Genomic DNA, 11,091 nt, shown 5'->3' with positions numbered 1-11,091 from the left:
GCTGAAGGGGAGGGGAGGGAGGGGCATGAAGGGACAGGGTCATCCTATCCTTTGCATTTTCAGTACCAATTTATTTCCAGTACAAATCTGTCACTAATTTATTATCTACGCTTCTGGTTGTATTTCTCATTGTCACTGCTTCCTCCAGTGCCTGAATAAGTTTAAAGGGACGTGGCAGTTTGAATCAAATATACTCTGAACTTCTAAGTTCTGTGGGAGATTGTCTTTGGATTTTAAGCACCTGCACTATTCATCAGTACCTCTTGAGAAGAGCAGACTGAGCTTTTCAGGAACTTTTTTTTCTTAAAAGGTACTGATCTGATCTCTGGTGCTCCTACTGTTGACAGTACGTTGAGCCTGCGTGGGTAAGACAGATGAGTGGGAGTGAAAAGAAATCAAGGCAACGTGCAAAATGTGATTCAGTTCTCCTTGATATCAGAGAGAGTTGATGTAGGCCTTTAATATGTCCATTACTGCGGTAGCTAAGCTGCAAAAGAGTCAGGCTAAGAATGCTCCAAGCCATTTTTGACGGACAGTCCTTACTCGGTTCTGAAAGGTGGGATTTTGTTATCGTTCTTGCAAAGGTCACCTCAAGCTTAAGGTGAGGGTGAGGTTTAATTTTTAGAGAGATTTAACTTGAACACACTGCTCATCTCTTCCTTGTTGCATACTGTCCATCTCCAGCTGGGCTGTAGCTAACCTGAAAACATTCTTTTCCTGCCAGTCTCTTCTATTTGAAAATATAGGAGGCAGAGGCAATTAATTTCTTATGCATCTGTGCTTCAGCATCGTGGCAGCACATGTCCTGTTCTGAGCCAGCAGAGTAGTCTGATGCAGTACACGGGGACAAGAGGTCAAAAGGGTAAAATGGAAAACCTGGATGAGGCTTCATGAAAACCTGGATGAGGCTTTGCAGATTGGTGAGGAGGAGACTAATAAAAATAGGAACAGTTGCTTCATTGGTTAGGCTTAAAACAGGTTTCCAAGCAAGCTCATGGAAAGCAATAGCAACATAATGTCTCCATGTTTTGTGCATGCGCTGTGCCCAGCTCTGGGATCCTAATCCAGGTCGTCGGGGTTTGGATGCTACTGTATTTATGCTCTTCTGTGAAGCATCTAAGGCAGGGGCAGGCAATTTTTTGGGCGGATGGCCACTTACTGAGTTTTGGCAAGCCATCAAGGGCTGCATGACAGGCAGTCTACGGCAGATTAATATTCTAAATTTTTTAGGGGCTCCACAGGCCGGATAGAATGGCCTGGCAGGTTGCATTTTGCCCACCCCTGATCTAAGGGTAACATATGGAGGTGCTGTGGAGCAACCAGTTAGCCTATGTACTAAAAGTCAGGGAAGCAACAAAAACAAAAAGGCCATCCATGAACAGCCACAGGAAGAAATCAAGTCTTGATGTGGAACGGTGGGCATGACACTCCTGTTCTCATCTTCCCAGCCTGCTTTGTAGTGATTTATATAAATTATTTTAGTTTCAGGAGGTTATATAACCTAACAGAGGCATCTACCTGTGCACTTTCCTTTCTTGAAGTCTGTCTTATGCAAGGCAGGGAGGCTGATGTAAAGATGAAACAATCTACTTCAGTGCTGCTCTCATTTTTACCATAACAAAGGGCTTTGTTTTTGCATTTCACATGTTCAGAATCTGGAAGATGCCGAAGCCCACATCAGAGTTGGTTCAAGGTATGTAAGAGTATTACTGTATCTAGTCCAATGCTCCTTGGTTACTAACAGGGGCCTTTCCTGGCTGCAGAGAGTCCTAGTTTCATACTGGTGGCACTCCTGCAATCTCTACCTATAAAATTAATGTTTTCTATAGCTGGACTATCAAGCAAAGCAAGTCTTGCTTTAAGATGGGGAAATGTCTTCTGAGTTAGGCTACTGTTCAGTTAAAAAAAAAAAAAAAAAAAAAATTCCTTGCATCCGGTTCTTGGTTGGTTTCATGCTTGAAGGCAGTGTCAAAATCCCCTTAGTTTCAGTGCTGAAGATCAAGCCTGTAGTAGGTGGTGTAACAGCTTGAGTGTTGCAGCTGCTGCTGCTCTTGTGAATGGTGGGAGCTGATCTGTTCAGTGCTTTAGAAATCAAAGTGTGACAGTTGTTCTAACCAGAGGAGTCTCTTTCCTTTAAAGAATCCTCTGCTTTCCTTTCCCCCCAGCTCAGGATGAAACATCACCCTCCCCTCTGCTATCTTGTTCACATTCCTTTATATGCAGCAAGCATCAATTCAACTACTCTACCCAAGATTTCCATTATAACACCAACATTATTTTGGTGAGTAATTCCCGAGGTGCTACCTTTCCGAGCAGGGATGAGATTGCACATTTTACCATTGTTCCACATGACACAAATGCTACCTTCTGGTTTACTTTCAAATTAAGCAAAACTATGAGCTTCAGTAGTGACCTAAGTGTGAATTATTGCCAATGGTATGTGTAAACCAAAGCCCTCTAATTAACTGTTAATCAAAACAGTTGCTACCAAGCAGCATGTCTAAAAGTGACAGTCTGTTTGCATGACTCACTGTAATTACAGTAACATGTAGTCAGGGTGATTCTTCAGTGTAAATGTGTGACAGGAGAGAATCGACCTCCATTAAAACTCTCGGCTCCCTACTCATGCAGTCTGACACTAATGTATCTTCCAGCCCCTCCCAAGAGTGGTGCTATCGGCTCACCTCTGGAAGAGAGCACGCTCCACGTAGGATGCCGTGTTATGAAAAAACATTCATTCTAACAAATAAAATGAAGATTAGTATAAGTTTTCAGAGCATGTAATAGGAAAAGTACATGCCAAAGGTAGGGTAGACTATATACAGCGAGCACAACTTTTTGTGGGTTAAAGCTCACTTTATCAGAGGCACAATTGTACATACCAGCATTTAGGTTTAGTCCACATTCAAAGATAACAGTGTGTTATCTGGCTGCCCCAGGAGGAAGCAGCAGCCTTAGAGCTAGAAATCCTTCAATATTTGACTGCTAAAATGTATGGAAAATCTCCAACTCCCATGTATGTTGTGTGTGCGTAAGGGTCTGTACACACACAATATAGATGCTGCTGAAGGGAAAGGGAGCATAAGGAACTGCAGGCTACTATAAACTCTACGCTTCATGAGACTTTTATGACCTATCTAAAACCACTCCTGTAATCAGATGTTAAATGAATAGTTGTTTAAAACAGGATGCAGCACTCTTCAGGAGTAGTGATGTACATGAAATGCAGAAAGTAAGAGCGCTTTCCCTAATATACCCCTGCTCTGCTATTGGCAATGTGTGCTCTCCTCCCCAGCACTAAGGGGACAGCTGTATCATCACCATGGCTACAGAGCCAGGACCAGCCAGTTGCCCCCTAATAGAGATCCAGTGAACACTACTGTGAATTCTGTGCAATTTTGCCAAACACTCACTTTCACCACTTCCTCTTGGAAAACTGCCATGGCAGCAGCCTGGGAATGTTGCCCACATGCTTGTGTTGCTCATTCAATCCAGCACTCGACATTGAGATTTGCTATCAAAAGGAAAGTGCCACTTCCAGTTCTTTTTATGCTATAGGTTCCATCAAAAGACAAGATACTGTTGGAATATCTTTTTTACTACACTATACAAGAAGAAATGGGGCTCTGTGGCCTCAGGCATTTGGCCCAAAGGCCTTGGCTGCCTTTCAGCCATCTTGGCAGAAAGCAGGGAAATGAAAGGAGATCGATTTAACCTCTGGTTTTTAGAGGGCTGCTGCAGATCAGGTTTGGAGCATCTTTGCTCTTACCTGCTCTGAATTATAAGGATCTACCGGGTGCTGTGAATATGACATCTTATATCAGGACTCTATTCACTTGCTTTCTTTTTTCTCCACTGGTTTCCAAGCCTGGGCAGGCAGCCACACCACGCATGCAAGCTTCTGCATATGTATTTCCTCCTCTGCTCTCTTGTGAAGTCATGTGAAGTAGCTATAGATGGCACTCTGGTATCAGCTATTATTTGTGTTCAGCACTCTTCCCACTGAAGCTATACAACACTGATCTGGGGGAGTAGATTTAATTTTGGCCAGTTTCTGAAAGATCCATTTACCTACAGCTTCTGAAGTGAAGTCAGTGTCACATGGACCATGCCTTAAGGCTGGGAAGCAGAGAAATGGATAAAAATGATAGCACAGGCAAACAAATTAATGGGGGAGGGAAAGGAAAAACACCTTTTAAAGTCTGTATCTAATTACACAGAGGGTTTTTTTTTTTCACTCAGGAGGATTCTGTGATACCCAAGACACCGGTTCTATAGGTTGATGCTAGAGGTCACAAGGGATCCTCATCTCCTGTCCTCAGTGCTTAAGGTTACAGTCCACCCCTGGGGTACTTCTGGGCAGATTTAGGAAGTAATAATAACCCGACCCACTGGGTTCAGTAACTGGGGTCCTTCTGCTCCCCAACCCTTCTAAGATCCCCACTGAGGATTTCCAGCCTACATTTGCAAAAGGTATTAGTGTAACTTAGGCAGCTAAACAATAGAATAGCCTCCAAGCCTGTGGTGTTTAATATGAAGATTTCTCTAATTTAAAGACTATTTCATTTTATTAACACAGAGAGCATGACAAATTCACTGAGGTGTGTTGTACAGTGAGCATTCTGGGCTGTTAATGAAGACACTGGTGTCCCCTATTAACAAACTTTGCTTGTAAGGGGGAGAGGGAGATTGCAGATGCCCTGATACAAGTACTTGGGCTCTAACATCTTTGCAGTAAGTTTGTTCCCAGTGTAATTCTATTGTCTCAATCAGGTGAAATTCCCTCTTGGAGCCATAGACAAGTAGGGCTGGAAGGAACCTTTGGGGGTCATGTAGTCCAATCCCCTGCCTGAGGTAGGATCATCCCTATTGAAACCACTCTTTGTCTAACTGATTACAAAACTAGACAGTCAAACAGCACAAGCACAAGCCCTAGCACCCTAACCTGCCACAGGTCACACAGTGGGACAGAGGTGGCCAGGGTCCTGCTGCTGCAAGAATTGTCAAAATACACTCAAGAGATCCAAAGAGAGCCATTACCCCTGCCGGAAAGGAAGGCAAACCCCCCAGAGATGCTACTAGTCTTAACTGTGGGGCAAAATTCCTACCTTACCCCAAATGTGGTAATCAGTCTGACCCTGAGTGGAAAGGGAAGACCCTTTTGTAGCTATTATGTAAAGGATAAGCATCTACAGTAGCCTACCTATCCTTGTAGTCTGGTTTGTGGGTGTGTGTCCGTCCCCCCTGCAACCCGGTGAATCCAACAAGCAACGGTGTGTCCATCACCGCATCCTGACAACAACATCGCTCCACGCACAGAACTACTGTATGTAAATGGTAGCAAAAGAGCACATTTACTCACCCTGTCCAGCAGTTCTCCTCTCAGGTACCTTTTTAAGTCAAGTGACCCACTAAAGCAAGACTCTTCCACAGACTTGCTAGACTACCTTGGGCAAATCTCTTTAACTATGCACTTCAGTTTCCCCATCTATACATCAGGCTTCATATACTGTATCTGTAGCAATCTGAAATCCTTGAATTAAAATATTGTAATACAGGACAATTTTCACCTCCATTGACCAGGTGGGCGCTCTTCACAGCAGAGTGGGGGTTTAATAGTGATGCTGTAGGAGGTGTCATGTAGATTTGAGTGTTTCTTTGCTCGTTCAGTAAGGCAATATTCCACAGGTGCTTGGCTTAAACGTGAAAAATGGAGATTCTTTTTCTATTATGTATGATACTGAAGCAGCCAACCAACACAGTAGCCCCTGCCTTGTGTGTATTATAATGATATTCAATTTTATTTGATGCAGCCTCTCCCATTTTCAGTTTTCAGCATGCTACAAATTTTAGAAAGTGTAGAAGGCAGTTCAGGATTGTGGGTAGCCCCATAACCCCATTTTCTGGCAGGTTCTGCAAAAATCATTAGTGATGAAATACTTCATGCTGATGCCTCAGATGATTATGGTTATTTACATTTCAGAGCTATTGTTGCAGGCTATCTGTGAGCCCAGAGACCACTGTTGACAGTAGTTTCCAAGGCTTCTCAGACAACTGAGGGCTAGAGATGTGCTTTTTAAAGTAATAAATGGAGATTCTGGTACACCTCTTTTCAGCTGAAGAATGCATGTGGTCGTAACCACGACTTTATGACAACTTGAATTATTATATATAAGCAAAACTCAATGACATTTGCTACAATAAATGAGCACTGTGCATCTCTTGCTGCAGTGTGCCTTTTGCACTCTGCCTGAAGGTCTGGTCTGGACTCTGAGGATCTCTGCAGAGGTACAGGTTTCTACCGCCTCAGGCCTGAAATAACTTTCACAGCAGATGCGTATTGTGTCCAGGAGTTCTAGGAAGGAGAAGGCTGAAGACTGTCTGACTCCTACTTGTGGTTCTATGGAGGCCTGGCCCTCCAGACCTGTGGAAGAGGGAACAGGTTTTAGGGTCTCTTTGCTAGTTCAGAAAACACAGCAATTCCTAGAGTGATTGAAAAGGCAGCAATTCCTAGAGTGATTTACTGTCCAGGCATCCCATGTATAGTTTGAGACTTTGCATTAAGTTTGATGCCAAAGGAACTCTTCCCTTTACCACTTCTAAACTTAGCCTTTTTTATTGTGGACACACACATGCTCCCTCAGCCTGGTCTTCCAGTTTTCACTATGAAAGAAAGGCTTTTGCAAAGAGGCATGATTTAGAGTCATGCTCTAAAAACAGCATGACCGTGGTTTCTTCTAATGTCTTGCAGGAAGATGTTTCACTGAGAGGGTTCCCAGCATAGAAAACCCCTGTTCCAGCCCTGAACTGACCCTGGCTCCTCCAGCTTCAGCTGTCCGGGTGAGGACAGTGACCTGAGTGGTTCTAGTGCATCATTAAAAAGTACGTGTGACCTCTGCCTCGTTTTGCTATCCGTCTGTGGCCTGGGAAGCAAGAAAGAATCTGGCCATATAAACTCTCCCTCAGCAGGCTATCTTGGCAATGTGTGTCACTGTCTTTTAGGCACAACCTTTCTGAGAGAAGGGAGACACCCTTTGGGTCCCAGTCTCTCCTTAGTCTGCTGACACTTTGCCAGTTAGTTTTGGTGATGGCTTTTGTGATGGGAGATATTTGTCCCCCTGGAACTGGGCTGAAACACACCAAAATAATGACTTGCCACTGAGCAAATAAATATAAATACAAATATAAATATAAATAAAAGGTAAATAAAAATATTTAAGAGATATTCCCATTGGGGATATTCCCATTGGAAATATCTTTTAAAAGCACCGATGTGAAGCCCAGAGGGCTGATCTTGCTCCCTGTATACTCACAGGTCCTACAGAAATAATTCTGGTACTTGCCAGCATATCTCTACTGATTGCAGTAGAGATTGCAGTAGAGATGCTCTTATTTTACGCTGAGGTGTGTGAGAGCACATTAACACTAGACTAGGCATGAAAGGATCATTTAAAAAAAAATATCAAGCTGCAGTTCAGAAAACATGAGAAAGAAATATCATTTAGCTTTTGCCTTCAGGGAAGAATTCATGTTATATAACACCAAGGCCATGTAGTACTACGAATAGGGAGATAAAATGAGGAAGGTATTGGCCTGGCAGTTTTTCAAAGGGAAGGAGGAGAAATTGATTTAAAAAACTGAGCAAGATAATGAAGTGATATCTAATGAGGCCACACACGTAAGTGAATCTTTCCTGAAATACCATAGTTGTAGGTTCTAATTTGGAGGAGCACAGTATGCACAAAGGGAATTGACAGATTTCCAAGGGAATATGAATTAGAAACAAATAGAACAGACAAGCAAATATCTATTTAAACCAGTGTATGTCCAAAGGGAATTAACTGCAGACATACATTTTCTAAAAATTAGAGACTGTGCCAAGACTGGTTATGTTCAGGGTAAAGGATATGGGGTGTAGGTTGTAGCCGTGTTGGTCTAAGGACATAGGCAGACAAGGTTATATTCATTCAAAGGTGCTCACCAGCTTGGGTTTGAAGTGTTCAGTGAACTTCAGTGTTGCTGGGCGGTTAAGGGGGCCATGGGGACAGGACTCACTCCCCTCCTTAGTTTGCATAATAGTGTCCAGAGTGCTGTATGCAAGTGGTGTTTGACCTTTCAACCCTGTGGGCTAGATGAGGGGTGCAGGGCTGGTCCACAGACTAGACTGGACCCCCATGCCAGGCTCAGGCCCCCATGCTGCGTTCACCTGGCATGGCCTTACCTGGCCCCTGAATGCACGGATCAGACCCTGAAGCTCTGTATCACATCAGCTTGCCCCCCATGCATTGGGATTGGGCCCTGGGGCTCTGTGCCACCTGTGCCCAGCCCCCACATCCTGGGATTGGGCCCTAGAGCTCTGTGTCCAGCCCTGCACACCAGAATCGGCATGCACGCTGCCCTGCAGGGGCACGTGAGGCTTCCTGTGGGTCCAGAAATTTGACAGCAGGGAAATGATGTCACCATTCCCCCACTGCCAAGTTTTTATGGGGACACCCCCAGGCCGGATGACATAGTGCAGGGGGATGAGTCTGGCCCATGGGCCAGGAGTTGAGTATCCCTGCTTTTTTCTCATTCTTAGGTGGGGAAACAGGCTGGGAGGGGCTAGTGCAAGATGTCTTCTTTTTTTTTGTGCATGTTTTTGCCATCTAAACCCTCATACTTTTCCATCATTGGTGACTGAGGAAGCGGCAGCTGTGAGAGCCAGGGAGAAGAGCACCATCTTCTTTGGAAGGCCCTGGAGGGGGCTGAGATAGGGAGCTGGGTCCTGTTTCAAACTAAGAGGATAAAGTATCTGTGTGTGTCAGTGGTAGATCTGGACAAATCAGGTCATGGTAGCAAGTGGCACCCAATGCCTGACCCATTTCACTGGAAGACTGCTCGTCCAAGAAGGGGAAAAGCAGGAGGAAGTCCAAAGGGGCTGTGGCTATAACCTACTAGATGGTTTCCCAGCCTCCCCAGCCCAAGATTCTGGCTTTAAGATCCCCATCTGGCTTGTTTGTCCCCCTCTCAGCCATACCTGGAAATCCCTTAGGAAACACCAGAGAAGCAGTCCAAGAAAGGAGGATGTACAGGCTTTGTGCTCTGTAGCTTTGATGAACCAGAGAGCTAACTTCTGCTCAAGTGGGGTATGCCAGATATGTCCACAGTTTGCTGTGTCACAATAAGGCATCTGCTGATCTGCAAACAGCTTCCTAATCACCAGGACCCACACGCACCAGGTGAGACCCTGCCAGACTGTGAGAGTGTCACAAGTGTTGAGAGAGCCAACAAATAGAGACCAGACAGCCCTGGGAGCTGGACAGGGAGAATAGAATAGAAAGTTATTGTAGAATAACTTAGTAAATTAACAGACTGAAACATTCTGAAATCCCACTTCTTCCCCCTGTAGAGCTAAAGCAAAGTGCCTCTACAACCCATGCATGCTTCTGCATACAGGACTCTACACTTGTCTGTACAAATAGGTCCTTGACTATGTAGTTCAGGAAATTAGACATGCCTCTATGTACCCAGCCTGGTTGCACAGATTCCTGTTTGCAGTGCAATGGCAAGATGTTGTGAACTTTAACGGCTGCACCAAGGGGCAGTTGCAGAGGCCTTGAACCAGCTTTAAGTTCTAGTGAGGAGAATTTTTCAGTAATTTCCCCTGTTAGAAACCATTCCAGGAGAGGGAACAGCACAGCCATTCAGCCTGCATCTGCCCCCTCTCCCCTGCTCTCTGCTGGTGATCAGTCTGGGGAAGGCATGGGGAGCAGATAGCTCCACTCCTCCCAGTCCTGGGGGACTGGAGTAGTGGAGAAAAGCCTCCCTCTTTCCCAGACTGGGAAAGGGCACAGGCTTTGAAGGTGGCGTAAGTGAGGTGCTTTCTATGTGGGGCACTAGGACATGGATTGTGGGTGTGGGGCTCTTAAAGGTGCTGTGCAGGAGGGAAGTTCATGCCCATGCCCACACTCCCCCCAGGGCAGGGAGAACAGCAGGACAAAGCCCCCCACCTCTTCCCCTAACGGCGCACTGTCCAGTTTGGGGAAGAGGCAGGAACAATGGTTGCTGCTCCCCTCCCAGCCAGGAGGTGACCGTACAAGCATTTACCCTTGCATGAGAGTTTCTCTGACAAGGGAGATCCTTCAGGTTGACAGAGTTTCTGCTGAAAATGAAGCAGGAAATTAAGCTTTGACTGCCCAAATACCTTTAATAAAGCACAGAATGGGACAACCGTTCCACAGTTCTGCCTGGAAAAGCATGCTGGGGTGGCTACCAAGGAGACATCCCAGACAGAGGACACAAGGACTCGCTGTGTCAGTGAATGATGTTTCATCACAGCAGGTCTGCTCCCTTTGAGATAACTCCATAAAAAAAAAAACTATGAAAGCAACACCCAGACCTTTTACTCCATCCCCCAGCTCAGTCCATCTCTGCTATAAATTAGGAGAGTGTTGAAAGTAATTACATGTAAATCAGACAGCCAGACACCCCCCCCCCACCTTTGTGCTTCACAGTGCACCTGAATTTCTGCATCACCCAGAGCCCTCTACATGCTGATAAGCATGGAGTGAGGGAGGTTGCCCTTTGTTGACTGGGCCACAGTGAGGAAAAAAGGTTTTGTTACCTTTTAAAGCTCAGGAAATTGTCCTTTTACCTCAAGGACAAACATTTTACATCCAGCTTCATCTGTGCATGGTGATTTTTCAATAGAGCTGCTTGAAAAAGTTCTGATAGAACATTTTCCATCCAAAACTTTCCATGCAAATGTGTTGGTTTTATTGAAATTTCACTTTGAAAAATATGTGGAAAGTCAGAGACGCTGGTTTCGGTAAGATGTTTGACACAGTGAAGCAAACTGAACTAATATATAAGATGAGTAGGCACTGAATGTGCCTGTGAGAGACAGAGAGAAATTAAGGGTTTCAATGAGATTAAAACATTCCACTGCTGCTTTGTTTGAAAGGAACATTTCAATGAATTGTTTTGAAAAAGGAGTCGTGTTTTGAAATTTATAACAAATGACAAATAACATAAAATTAAAAGTTGACATTTCAAACTACTCAAGCTGATTGTTTTTCCTCCAAAAAATAATTTTGTGGGAAATTTGTTTTC

This window comes from Alligator sinensis, unplaced genomic scaffold (genome assembly GCF_000455745.1).
Source record: "Alligator sinensis unplaced genomic scaffold, ASM45574v1 scaffold115_1, whole genome shotgun sequence".
Classification (NCBI taxonomy): domain Eukaryota; kingdom Metazoa; phylum Chordata; order Crocodylia; family Alligatoridae; genus Alligator; species Alligator sinensis.
Note: the sequence above shows the minus strand (reverse complement) of the source record.